This window comes from Oculina patagonica, chromosome 4 (assembly GCF_052425735.1).
Source record: "Oculina patagonica isolate OP01 chromosome 4, crgOcupat, whole genome shotgun sequence".
NCBI lineage: Eukaryota > Metazoa > Cnidaria > Anthozoa > Scleractinia > Oculinidae > Oculina > Oculina patagonica.
The window spans coordinates 6395147-6408033 of NC_135761.1; the positions used below are offsets into that span (position 1 = coordinate 6395147).

A 12887-nucleotide genomic window follows, 5' to 3' on the forward strand; every position below is an offset into this window, starting at 1 on the left:
CCTTCCTTGATGTACTTCAGAAATTAACCTCGGTTCTATCGGTCTGGATTTCCGAATGTATGTGTCGCCCTTCATACTTCTGTCACTCCCGGAAGCAATTTCTGATACACGAATGGTCAGGGGAAGGGAGGAGACTGGAACGGGAATCTTAAAGATAGAATGTAAAAGAACGGAAGAATTTGAATGAATTCATAAAAAGAAAGGTGATCAAGCGAAAGCAGTTCCTGGCTCCTCCGAGATCGTTAGGACTGGAATGGATTCTGTCTACCTCCTTTCCTGCCTACCTACCTACCTGCCTACCAACCTACCTACCTACCTACCTACCAACCTACCTACCTACCAACCTACCTACCCTGCCTACCTACCTACCTACCTACCTACCTACCTACCTACCAACCTACCTACCTACCTACCTACCTACCTACCAACCTACCTACCTACCTACCTACCTACCTACCAACCTACCTACCTACCTACCTACCTACCTACCTACCAACCTACCTACCTACCTACCTACCTACCTACCAACCTACCAACCTACCTACCTACCTGCCTACCAACCTACCTACCTACCTACCTACCTGCCTACCAACCTACCTACCTATCTACCTACTTACCTACCAACCTACCTACCTACCCAGCTGCCTACTTACCTACCTACTAACCTACCTACCTACCCAGCTGCCTACCAACCTACCTGCCTACCAACCTACCTACCACCCTACCTACCTACCTACCAACCTACCAACCTAGCTACCTACCAACCTACCTGCCTACCAACCTACCTACCTATCTACCTACTTACCTACCAACCTACCTACCTACCTACCTACCTACCTGCCTACCAACCTACCTGCCTACCAACCTACCTACCTACCTACCTACCAACCTACCTACCTACCTACCTACCAACCTACCTACCTACCTACCTACCTACCAACCTACCAACCTACCTACCTACCTGCCTACCAACCTACCTACCTACCTACCTACCTGCCTACCAACCTACCTACCTACCTGCCTACCAACCTACCTACCTATCTACCTACTTACCTACCAACCTACCTACCTACCCAGCTGCCTACTTACCTACCTACTAACCTACCTACCTACCCAGCTGCCTACCAACCTACCTGCCTACCAACCTACCTACCACCCTACCTACCTACCTACCAACCTACCAACCTAGCTACCTACCAACCTACCTGCCTACCAACCTACCTACCTATCTACCTACTTACCTACCAACCTACCTACCTACCTACCTACCTACCTGCCTACCAAGCTACCTGCCTACCAACCTACCTACCTACCTACCTACCTACCTACCTACCTACCTACCTACCTACCTACCCACCAACCAAGTATGTTTATAACACAACTAAAGTAAAGCGCGCGTTCTGATTGGTTAATTTAGCGTCTACTATTTGCCCATGGGTGCACGCTGACGTATGCCTTTAACCTGAGCGCGCGCGCTGATCTGTTGCGACATGGCACAAGAAAGTGTCACTACTTCACGAATGTTTACATGTTTTCTCGATTTTCCTGTGAATTTGAAAAGCTAAACAAAAGAAAAACCATTTCTCCATTATACTGAAAGACTTTGAGGTTTAATGCCAGTTTGAAATATATCAAAAGTTTGTTTGTTTGTTTTTTCTTTTAGGTTTTCGTCAGCGTTTACGCGAGCACTACACGCAATTGTTTAAATAAGCGCGCGCTTTTGCCTCAAAGAAACTGTAAATCGCCTAAACGTTGTGCTATAAAACAAATGGTAAACGTCACAGCGTGTACTATTGAGTTACAGATGCACTTGGGAGGTTTGCTAAGCACTCAAGAAGCTAGAGTCTCACGCTTCTTTCGTGCTTAGAAACCTCCCGCGTGCATCTGTAACTCAATAGTGCACGCTGTGACGTTTACCATTTGTTAAAGACTAAAAGTATTTAGTAGAAACTCAGCTGTGTTCTATTGGAAATCCGCGAATCTGATTGGTTCTCCCACTGTTTTCTATTCGCCGATAGAAAACAATCGCGCGCGCGAGTAGCTCTTTAAGCGGTAAATTTTCTTGATTTTTGTCTCCAAAGTGCACAATATTGTAGGTTTTGGACTGCAATCCTTTAGAGTTTCTACTAAAACAATTAGACTACTCGCCCTCGTTTTCTATGAGCGATAGTCAACTCGGCTGCGCCTCGTTGACTATTTGCTCATAGAAAACTCGGGCTCGTAGTCTAATTGTTAAATATGGACTAAAAGTATGTAGTTGTTTGTAGACAGGATAGAGGGCGCCATTAAAATCAACATTTTATTTGACCAAATTGGAACACCAAATATTGCATGAAATAAACAATTGAAATAAAAAAAAGTAACACATTGGATCTTCAAATTGAACATGCACAAAAATAAACCAAAGCAGGGCATTTTAAAGTGATCATGTTGGCAATAAATTCAAATAATAAATCAGTAAATAGCTGATCCTTTCCTTAAAAGCAGTAACTTATTGTAGTACTTAAAGATGAATTCCAGTCCGTACTGCGCAATCTCGGCTGCAATGTTTATGTGAGCCCACACGAAGGAATGTTTACAAGCAAAACTAAAAATTCCGCGACAAACTTACCTTTTTCTTCATAATTAACGCCAGATATCCTTGCAGAACAAATAATAACGAGTAGAGGAACCTTGACGCTATTTCAAACCGACGTTTTAGCTCATCAGAAATTCTTGAACGAAACGAACTGTAATGGCGGATAAAAAATCTTCATGTATGCTGTCACCGAAGTGTAACGTTTCAACGAATTCAAAACAAAAACGAAAACAAACCCCGAGTCTGCGCAGTGCGGACTGGAAATCAGCTTTAAAAATGAACATTATTTTACATTTCATTGAATTAAACTTCATATATATTGATATACCCATATTTAACAAAGAGCATCAGGACTACACTACTGCGGGATAGCAGAAAAGCTTGCTACTCCCTTTGCATATTGCCTGGCGTATGCTCTTTATTTGCGCCAGAAGCTGCGTAGGAATTAAAATGGTGAGCGTTTTATAAAGAAACAACAAACTATTATTTGGGTATAGTTTTTCTGAAATGCTCTTCAAAAAATAGTTTAAATTATTGCGCTTTTCAACAATACAAGGACTGGACACCCATCTGACCCGTATGTACTACCTTAAACTGTTCTAGCAACGATTTCGCTTTTCACTGCCGCCAATCATCGTAGTGTACGTACGTCTCAGAAAACGAAAAAGATGAGTTCAGAGGTGTCAAAAGGTAACGACGCTTGTGGGCAGTGTTTGGTGGAGTTCGATACGCCTTGTAGATTTCTCTTTTTCTAATTCGTTGGTCGCCGCCGTAAAATATTTAATTAAATAATGATTGACGGCAGCAAAAAGCAAACCTCCTTTTTGTGTCAGAACGTACGTGGTTAAGAAAGATCGAAAAGAAATTGTTGGCATGAAGGTGTTGCTCAAAAAAAATGGTTTGCAGATGTGCATAAATAAAATAAGAAATTTGCAACGGTAAATTTTTCATACCCCCCCCCCCCCCCTCCAGAAAAATAATGGTCCGTCTCTAATGAGTACTCCCTTTTCTTTTGAATTTGGAGCGGATGTCTGAAACTCTGGATTCGTGTATAACTGAACAGACGCACGGTAAAATGGAATATATTTGTTAAATAGAAAACAGTGGGCGAACCAATCAGTTTCCTGGATTTCCAATAGAACGCGACTGAGTTTCTACTAACGCTGATAGAACACGATCGCGCTGCGTTACTCTTTAAAGGGTCAATTTTTTGATTTTTGTCTGAATTTTGTATTGCAATCCTTTAGAGTTTCTTCCCCCCCCCCCCCTCCCCTTGTTTTCTATGAACGGTTGAAAACTCGGACTCGTAGTCTAATTGTTAAATAGACTAATAAAGCTAAATAAGAAAAAACAGTTCAAATATTTACACTTTACGGTAGATGCACAGAGCAGTTCCTTTTATGATTTCTTTGGCGATTAATTACTTTCACTCTTACTCGTTAATCACGTTGTTTCTGAGATATTTGACATATTTACAGGAAAAGTATTCATTTCAATAAAAAAAAACACACACACATACACACTTTTGGAAACTGGTGAACTATCATAACGAGTTTCAAGAACATGTGCGCCAGTACTTTTAAGAAAACTTCCTGATTGATGTTGAGATTACCAATTACATAAAAAGTAAAACGATACGCACACTAGAACACAGTGGCTATCAACAATAGCTATCACAAAATTAAGTTACACCCTGTTTCCAACATAAATTTTCCCTCGCCAAATGAACAAGTGGAAGACGCAGAAAAGCCAGCTCGACTCTTACAGATCATGAGATTAAGCTTCACAGAAATCATTGCCGTCTGTTTTTACGCTTTAAAAATATGATACAACCCTTACGTTACACGAAAGTAAGTAAAAGTTTTAAGTCAGTTTTTAGCTTCACTTTCGGTTTCAATGTTAACATTTCCAACCGCTTTGTGTTCAACACTCTCCAGGGAACGAATGCTAGTCAGTACAACATCCTTAGTGTCAAAGTCCATTCCAGTGTTAACGGTTCCAGCAGAAGCAACATACGATTCCTGTCCAAAACGGGAATTTACTTCCACTTCATGTCTCCATCGACACATGGAACCACACAGGCAGAAAATACGAGAGAATATTGCCAAGAAACCACGGCGGTAGCTCTGATTAAAGGTGAAATACGTAAAAAAGTTCATTATACCATTACAGTGGACTAAATACTGAGTGACAAAAAAGAAAGTCCTTTGAAAGACAAACTGTCCCTTCAGGGCTGAATATAGCAATTGAAATACACAACGAACGGCGACATCGATAAGAAAAACACGACCACGATGGCAAGTGACATCTTAAGCACATTCCGGTTTCTCTTCTCGCGACTGAAGCTGTTGAAATGGACCACTAAATTCCGCACGCCGTAAAGAGTTTGTTTTCTAAGTTTTTTCACAATTAAGCTGTAAAGGGTCGTTATTAGTCCAAGAGGTATTACATATATAAATATTATCAACAGTAAAAATACGATTTTGGTGACAGAGCGAGGCCAACCCAAGTAGCAGTAGGTTTTGTCGTTGAACGTGCCAATCTGGAAACCGTAAAGATACGGCGCGTGAATAACTGTCGATATCAACCATATAAGCAAAATCATGTATTTCACTCTAGGTTTGATACGCGCTGCTTTTAAGGGAAACCACACTGCGTAGAAACGGTCAAAAGCAATCGCGACTAAGGTTTGGACAGAAACTGCCGTTGAGATGTCTTGGAAAAATGCTGTTAGCTTGCAAAGGGCTTCTCCGAACCCACCATCGATAAGCCATCGGAGATTTCCGTAAAGTATCTCGACGTTGGCACGAGGCATGGCGAAAATGGGGACCAGTAGGTCGGACACCGCCATATTTACGATGAGTAAGTTCGTGGTGGTCTTCATTTTGTCGTCTCGATAGACTACCATGATGATTATCTAGAGTGTTTCTCATCAGAGACACTACAAGCAGGAGGCAGTATGCCAGTGTTTTGCAGACCTTAGCTGCCAGAGGGTCTTCAGTAATGATACATTGTGTGATCTGGTTGTTTACGTCGGTCGTGTTGTTTACACTCATTGCAGGCCCGTAGGGAGGGGGGTGCGATGGGTGCGTCCGTACTCCCCCACGATCCTTGGAAGTCCGCTCATTGTGAAAAAAATATATTAAAATGTCTAAAATAAATAAATAAAGGGAAATGGTATTTCTGTACTTCGACTATTTACATTCAGTATGGTCCTTTGGGTTGAAGATCCACCATTTGTAGATTTTTGTGGTATATTTTGGACCAAATTGTGTGATTCTAGGTTAATTTCAACGATACATTCTACGTACCGGTAATGTCTTTCATATACGAACCGTTCGAAGTGCCATTAATATTCCCAGGCCATGCCAAAAAGGGGGAGACTTGGTACTTGTTGGGCTCGGAAGAATGTTGGACCTTGCCACAGTGTTAAAAGATCAACAAACCGACTCTGGTTGATTTATGTAATTATCATTTGACACTAAAATGAAGAAACGTATCTTGTCTCTGTCTTCCTTCTATGTACTGCCGTCATTGTTAGCTAAATCAATTGTAAATTACGTTTTAATTTTAAGGTTCTGTTTCGAAAAATATGATTTGAATTAACAAATGAACCAGAATTATTGTCGTTGTTAATTTCACTTTTACCTGCCTTTTTCCTAACAAACTGCCTTCAAAACGCACGAAATGCTGTCTCAGATAACCTATTATTTCAAAATTTCCTGGTGGAAGATACTCCCATAGACTACCACACCCCCCGACGTTATCGCGCCTGCGGCACTCATACGCACCCCCCCCCCCCCCCCATGCAAAATTCTGGTTACGGGCCTGCATTGCTGTTACTTTCTCAAATCAGTGAGTCTTATGGCTGTTCAAAGCCCGTTGGAAAATCTGAAATAAAAGATAAGAGACCATAGAGAACAAAATAAATTCCAAGAAAGATAAAGTGCTAAGAGAACTCAGTTTTACAACTGTCCAGTGATGATCATGATTTCAATGGTTACCTTGAAAAAGGTGCCTCATTGGCCAGCTGGAATGACAACACGCATTAAATTGTCTTGTCTGGTATCAAGAAATGCGGATCAAATTCTATAACAATAGGCTTTGTTATACAATCTAAAAAGACCCTTTTTGGTCATTTTGAAACAATGGCAGCAACGCCTCCTAAATGTTCGCGGGATTTTTTCAAAATTTCCGATTACCATACGAGCGAGAGCGAACGGCAAAACCGAAGAAAAGAAAAATCTGACTGAGGGTGGTTGTACTCGAATACTGGTATATCTCTTTCTCTACAAAAAGTTACGCTGGAGTGGCTGCTAGGGGTGACTGTTGCTATCTTCAAGCAAAAGTTGCAGCTTACAAGTATGCCATCTCCAATATTTTATTTTATTTTTTAAATGTAGCGTGGCTTTAGACTGGCAAAAGATATATTCCACTCAGGATCCACAAATTTGAGAGCACTGAAATGTCGCACACATGAGCCTGAATCAAGAATTCGTCGCTCTCTGACTTAGGATTTACCTAAAAAAAAATGAGAACATTCAAATATTACATTACATAAAGTGGAGGCAAAACTATAAGTGTCCATTAAAAGCTGAGTAATAATCTTGTCCAGCAATTTCTTTCTGCTTGCACATTGAAAAATCCTTTAAACAACATCTTTTTAAAAACGGTCTTTAGAAGCCGACTTTAAAACTATTACAGTTCTCAGGGGAGAGACGTATTCACGAGCAAAGCTCGTCACCGCACCTTCGAGTTGTATATGTTAGTAGTTCTTCTCTGTTTTAAAAATGATTATTGGCTTACCTATAATAGTTGAAGGAACGGTGAATAACATTCAGGTGTTTTACAGCTTTTGTCAGAACCTGTCTTGCTTCTGGATTTCACTCGCTGTCTAGTATAATTGTGAATATTTCACTATTATTCTAAACTGACAACTGTCAAGGTTTATAACAAACCCATGCCAAATAAAAAAGTTTTCTCACAAGCAATTTTTAAAATGCTAACCCTTTAGTTTTTTATTTTCAAACTTATCGTAGTTTTGAAAAGGCTCGATATTTGTTTTTATCTAGTAAGCCGGCAAAACTATATCAGTTACAAGACTAAATATGATTGAGAGATGTGTATAGAAAGAATCAGAGAAATCCACCTATCAAGAACCAAGACCGCTATGAGCCAAACCGCCTCATTCAGTTATATGCTATTGCGAAAGAACTTGAATAATCTTCCAAGGGAACTACTGGAAACCAGCTTAAGCAAGTACTACACTATTAATTTAAAAACTTTGAAATTGAAAGGAACAGTTTGTAGCGGATAGATTACTATACTACTATAAATGTTATTTCATTTTGCTTTAAATATTTTCAAATGAAATGTTGAGGACTTTTTTTTACTTTAACCTTTTAAATATTTTCTGACTTAACTCTCTGGAATCGAATTTTTAGAGTTTTTGGTACGTATCCAAGAACCCGAACGTTTGAATGGACCCAGGAAACTTTGAATAACGATGTATCTAAAAAGAAATCTATTCAGCTTTTCGCGCTATGTTAGTCAGTCACGATTGAGCTTCACTCCGAATCAATACTAAATTTTCACAGCATCATAAGATAAGGTTTCCCCAAATAGCAGAGTTTTACGCCCTCGGCCATATCGGCTATAGTCATTAAAACCAGCTAACAGCTGATTCGTTTAAGCATTTTAAAGAGGTAACTCAAGTAAATAGTTTAGAAAAATGATACAGTACACTCTTTTTATTTTATAAAAACCATTTTTATAAAAACGTTGAGGCTGAGATCTGCCCCAAAATTTAAGAATATGTATGGCTAAAATAAGAACATCCTCAGGCTTGCCAAATTTTACGCGTTCTTATAAAAAGGAGTGTATCTCTTTTTACGGTACGCTTACCGCCCGGTTTTAAGCTTCTTGTCAGTCTTTAGTCTTAGTTGTTTAAATTGTAACGATTTTTCTTTAGCTGTTCATTTCCTAATGAAGTCAGGCCGTGCCTGACGAAATATTGAAAATGTACTACAGTGGAACCCCGATATAGCGATATGCCAAGGGAGCAGTAAAATTACATCGTTATCAAGGAATCTTTATATCGAAACTCCCGATAAACGATATGGCCGTAAAATAACCGAAAATATCGTTATATCGGGGTAAACCTAACATGTTCTTTTTTACTGGATAAAGAGGCTCAGAATTCAGTATCATTTTCTTATGTCATCAAACCTTATTCTTACTAATTTTCGCGATTTCAAAATAATCGCGAAATTAAATGCGCGCGAAAAAAACATTGCGCAAAATTTAAACACGCGAAAATTAATACCATATTCTATATTGTATATAAAAAGTTAATAAAAAATTTAAATGTTTGGAACTCCAACTTTCTACCCTTGAAAATATCTTGCCGTCTTACTTTCGACTGTACCCTTCCTTTGATTACTGTTAAAACATCTTTAGCGAAGTAACCAAAGTTTCTGTTTGCAGGCTCCTTGTAGTTACATTGAGCCAGACCTTTGTATATTTCCCGAAGTTCCTTAGTCTTTGACAACTGATCAATAAAACAATGACAAAATCGCGAAATTTAATACGCTTTTGGTCAAATTTTTCTTGCAATCGCGAAAATAAATACTCGCGAAATTCGGCTTCCGACTTTTCGCGAAATTAAGTACGCGCGAAAATTAGTAAGAATAAGGTATTAAGCTGTTGTCAGAGACGTTAGAAATTACTCGATTACTGTTATGTCATTGTCTTAAATTCAATGTTTTGCTTAAAATTGTGACTGTGTACTGATAATATCGTTATATCGGGGAAGGTTTAACGTTCGGTCCGCTAAATTCCCATCGTTATATCGGGAATATCGTTATATCGAAGATCGTTATATCGGGATCCTGTCACATACATTTTACTGTAACATTTGCCGGGACATAAAATATTCATCGTTATATCGGGAATATCGTTATATCGAGGATCGTTATATCGGGGTTCTACTGTAGTTCAATCCGCGTACCGTACGGTCAGCCTTTCTGTTTTTTCATTTGTTCGTATTTATACATTTTGCTAATCAGATCCATCAGGATCCGGTTCTTTGCATTGTCCGTTGGCCCTTTCTCAAGTTAAAAGTGTTTATCTAAAATTTCGACCGTTTTATCAGATGTCCATTCCCTTTTCAAGGAGGATGCGTCACGTTGGTATGAAGTGTGACAAATGCACGTGACTATCATAGGATCACGGGACTGAAAGGAGCCTGGAAACTGGTCAACCCGGAAGCGACGTGAAGCGAAGCGAGGAAGAACCTCGAAGTGCTTTTGGGTCCTTTTGGTTTCATTTTTGAACGCAGTACATAATTTCGTTTGCGCTTGGTGTCTTTTGGCGTAACTTCCATTGCTACACTCTTCCCCATAGGCAGAAATCGTTCTCAAGATCAACTACAGATATGGTGCTTCTGTGAAGGTGAGCGAATGAAACGATTCTTAGCCATTGTAATTTTGCATCATTGTGTATGGTGATACGCAAACGGGGTTACAGGCAAACGATTAAAATCCGAAGTTATTTTCTTTAGACTAGGAGTCCCTTTGCTACAAAATACATCCAAAATAGCATTTTAATATAGCACCATATAAACTTGGAGGAGAGTTGATGCAAATTAAAACAGATCTGTTAAAATTAACAAATTAAATACACGATTAAAGGATGAAGGAATTCTCTGAAAAAATTTGAACGGATAAGAATTAGGTTGGTAAGGAACTATCCATCGCTGGATGCATTCAAAAGAGCCATAAGGAAATTGGATTTACATCAACTTATGAACATTGCCTGCAAAAACTGTACATTGTGTTGTTCTTTTTGTATAATTAATCTTTAATATTGTTATTACACATCCCTCCCATGAACTGTTGCACACTTACGTTATACATGTACAGTCAACTCTCGGCTTGCGGACACCTTGCTATTACGGACAGGAGTTGAAGTACTAACGGACTTAGTTGTTGTGTTCGTTGTCACCATTTCTTGATTGCGTTGTGAGGCAAAATGACAGACTTCGCTAGGTGCAGGGAATGACAACGTTCTGTCTGGAAAAAAAGAATGTTGTCACTCATTCAGCTACTATTACTAAGAAGAGGTATTTGTGTCTTGGATCTTATTATGGCAAATGAAGATTAAAAAGATCCAAGACACGAATACCTTTTCCCAGACAGAACGCTGTCATTCCCCCCTAGCAAGGAACAACAATGAACGCCACAACTGAGACCGTTAAATGCCCAACCTGAATCCGCTGTAAGAATTACTGAAAATAGCTTTCATTGCTACAGACTTCCTCTATTACGAACACTTAATGGTGGTCCTGAAGGTTTCCATTATAGAAGAAGTTGACTTAACCTGTGATCAGGCATTCTTTTTTTTTTGTGGTGGGAGGAAAGAGAAAAAAAGGAACACCTCATACATTTATTTGAAGAGTCATCTGCCACCCCCTAATTAGTATCTGTCATCATGAATTAATGTCAGCAATGCTATGAGATACATGTAAGCGATGTTCTTTGCCAGCAGAAATTCGATTGTCTGTGGTCGTGAAACATGAATCATTAAAATGAGTATAATGTATCAGTCAATTCCTGAAAACCACCCATCCCTCCCCCTCCAGGCAAACCCCCCAGCTGGGCATTTGACTTTTTTGAAAAAATTTGGTCAAATTCCCAGGGTTCAAAATAAAATTTCGTTTTTAGCCTGAATTTGTCGGCTCTTTTTGTCAAGGCTCATTTTTTCTCGGCTGTTAGAGAGCTATACATTTTCAAGGGACACAATCCATCTGCATACATGATGTACCCAGATGCATTCTGGGGCGATTTCAAACACAGTCGGCCATTTGTAAGTTTTCCGTAGTGATACAATATTTTACGGCAAAGCAAAAGAATGGATTGGAGCAATGTGACTTCTTTTCTTATTTTGAATGTTTGAGTGGCAAATAAGATCTTCAATATAATTTTCTGGAGGGACACAATACCTGAGAAGGTGGGGCGGCCCTTTATTCATCTTAACACAGAAAAAAAGTCGCCAGATCGGTGACTAAACCGTAAAACCAGAAGTTTTAGTCGCCAAATATAAAATTTTCGTCGCTTTAGCGATCAGTGAGTCGCACTTTCTAGCCCTGTAGTTGCTTTATTGTCTGATATTTTAAACATTTGTAAAGCGCCTAGAGCAGGCCTGGATAGGCGCTATAAAAATATATTTATTATTATTATTATTGATATGAAATGTTTACTTCAACATTACAGCAACTTTGATTTCAGTTGGTCGATCAAGGCATGATATTTTCTATTTCTTTTGGTGAAAAGTAGCCGGCAAGTGTCATGAAAGTGTCGGCTACCGCCGACAGCCGGCTGCTATTTTGAACCCTGATTCCCCACTATGTTGGCAGTTTAGACGGTCAATGCCCCACTTGTAAGGGCTAATTCACAGGGTGTAAATTCCTCACCATTTTCAAATTTTAAAAACCAAAGGATTAAACTACAAAAAAAAACGAAGGAAACAATTACTAGCTCCGTTAATAAGTTCTTTGCGAAAGGTTTCTTATTAAATACCTTAAAAAAAGAAATTCGCTTCTGACAAGAAATTCACACGTAACTGATTTTCGATAAAGGCAAAAGCATACCGTAAGGAAACAGCTAGATTGCAAAATCCTTTAGCTTGAAACCGCTGACTAATATTCTTTGATGGTCAAATGCCCGGCCTGACAGGCAAAGTTTTGAAACAAGTTCCCCGCTATACCGAGCCATAACCTCAAGCCAAAATGCCAGGGTAAGCCCTGGAGGGGGGGATCGATGGTTTTGGAATTGACTGATACAATATAACTGGAATAAATACTCAGTTGGCTTTTATTCCGTCAATTTGGTAGCTTAACGTCTCTTTGGAAATTTATGTCTAAATAATTCATTTCTTTTTTTTGTTTTCTTTAACAAATTGATAATAAATATCAAGAAAATTTGAAAATCGGGCAGCTCAGAAAAAGCGACTTGAACTTGCTTCATACTATTAACAAACTTATATTCCCTAGCTAGGCGACTTATTCTTTGTTCATCTTTCTCAATCTCAATCTCAATCTCCAAATCTAGCTCAACGAGCATGATTAAATTCAGGGATAATAATAACAAGTTGCTGTGACTAGCACTTATTTGTTCAAGTACTATAAAAATTGAACTTTGCAACTGATGAAGGGGTCTTTCTCAAAATGTTTTGCAAAACAAGACAACATTTCAGCACTTTTTAAGAAAAAAAAAAACATTTCTATAGTATATGATTAAATATTGGTCTG

At 39.0% G+C, this 12887-nt stretch overlaps 1 pseudogene; it reads right to left on the reverse strand.

The window, feature by feature from the left end:
* Positions 1 to 4395: 4395 nt before the first annotated feature.
* Positions 4396 to 5634, reverse strand: LOC144651260 (neuropeptide SIFamide receptor-like; annotated as a pseudogene).
* Between the last annotated feature and the right edge of the window lie 7253 nt (positions 5635 to 12887).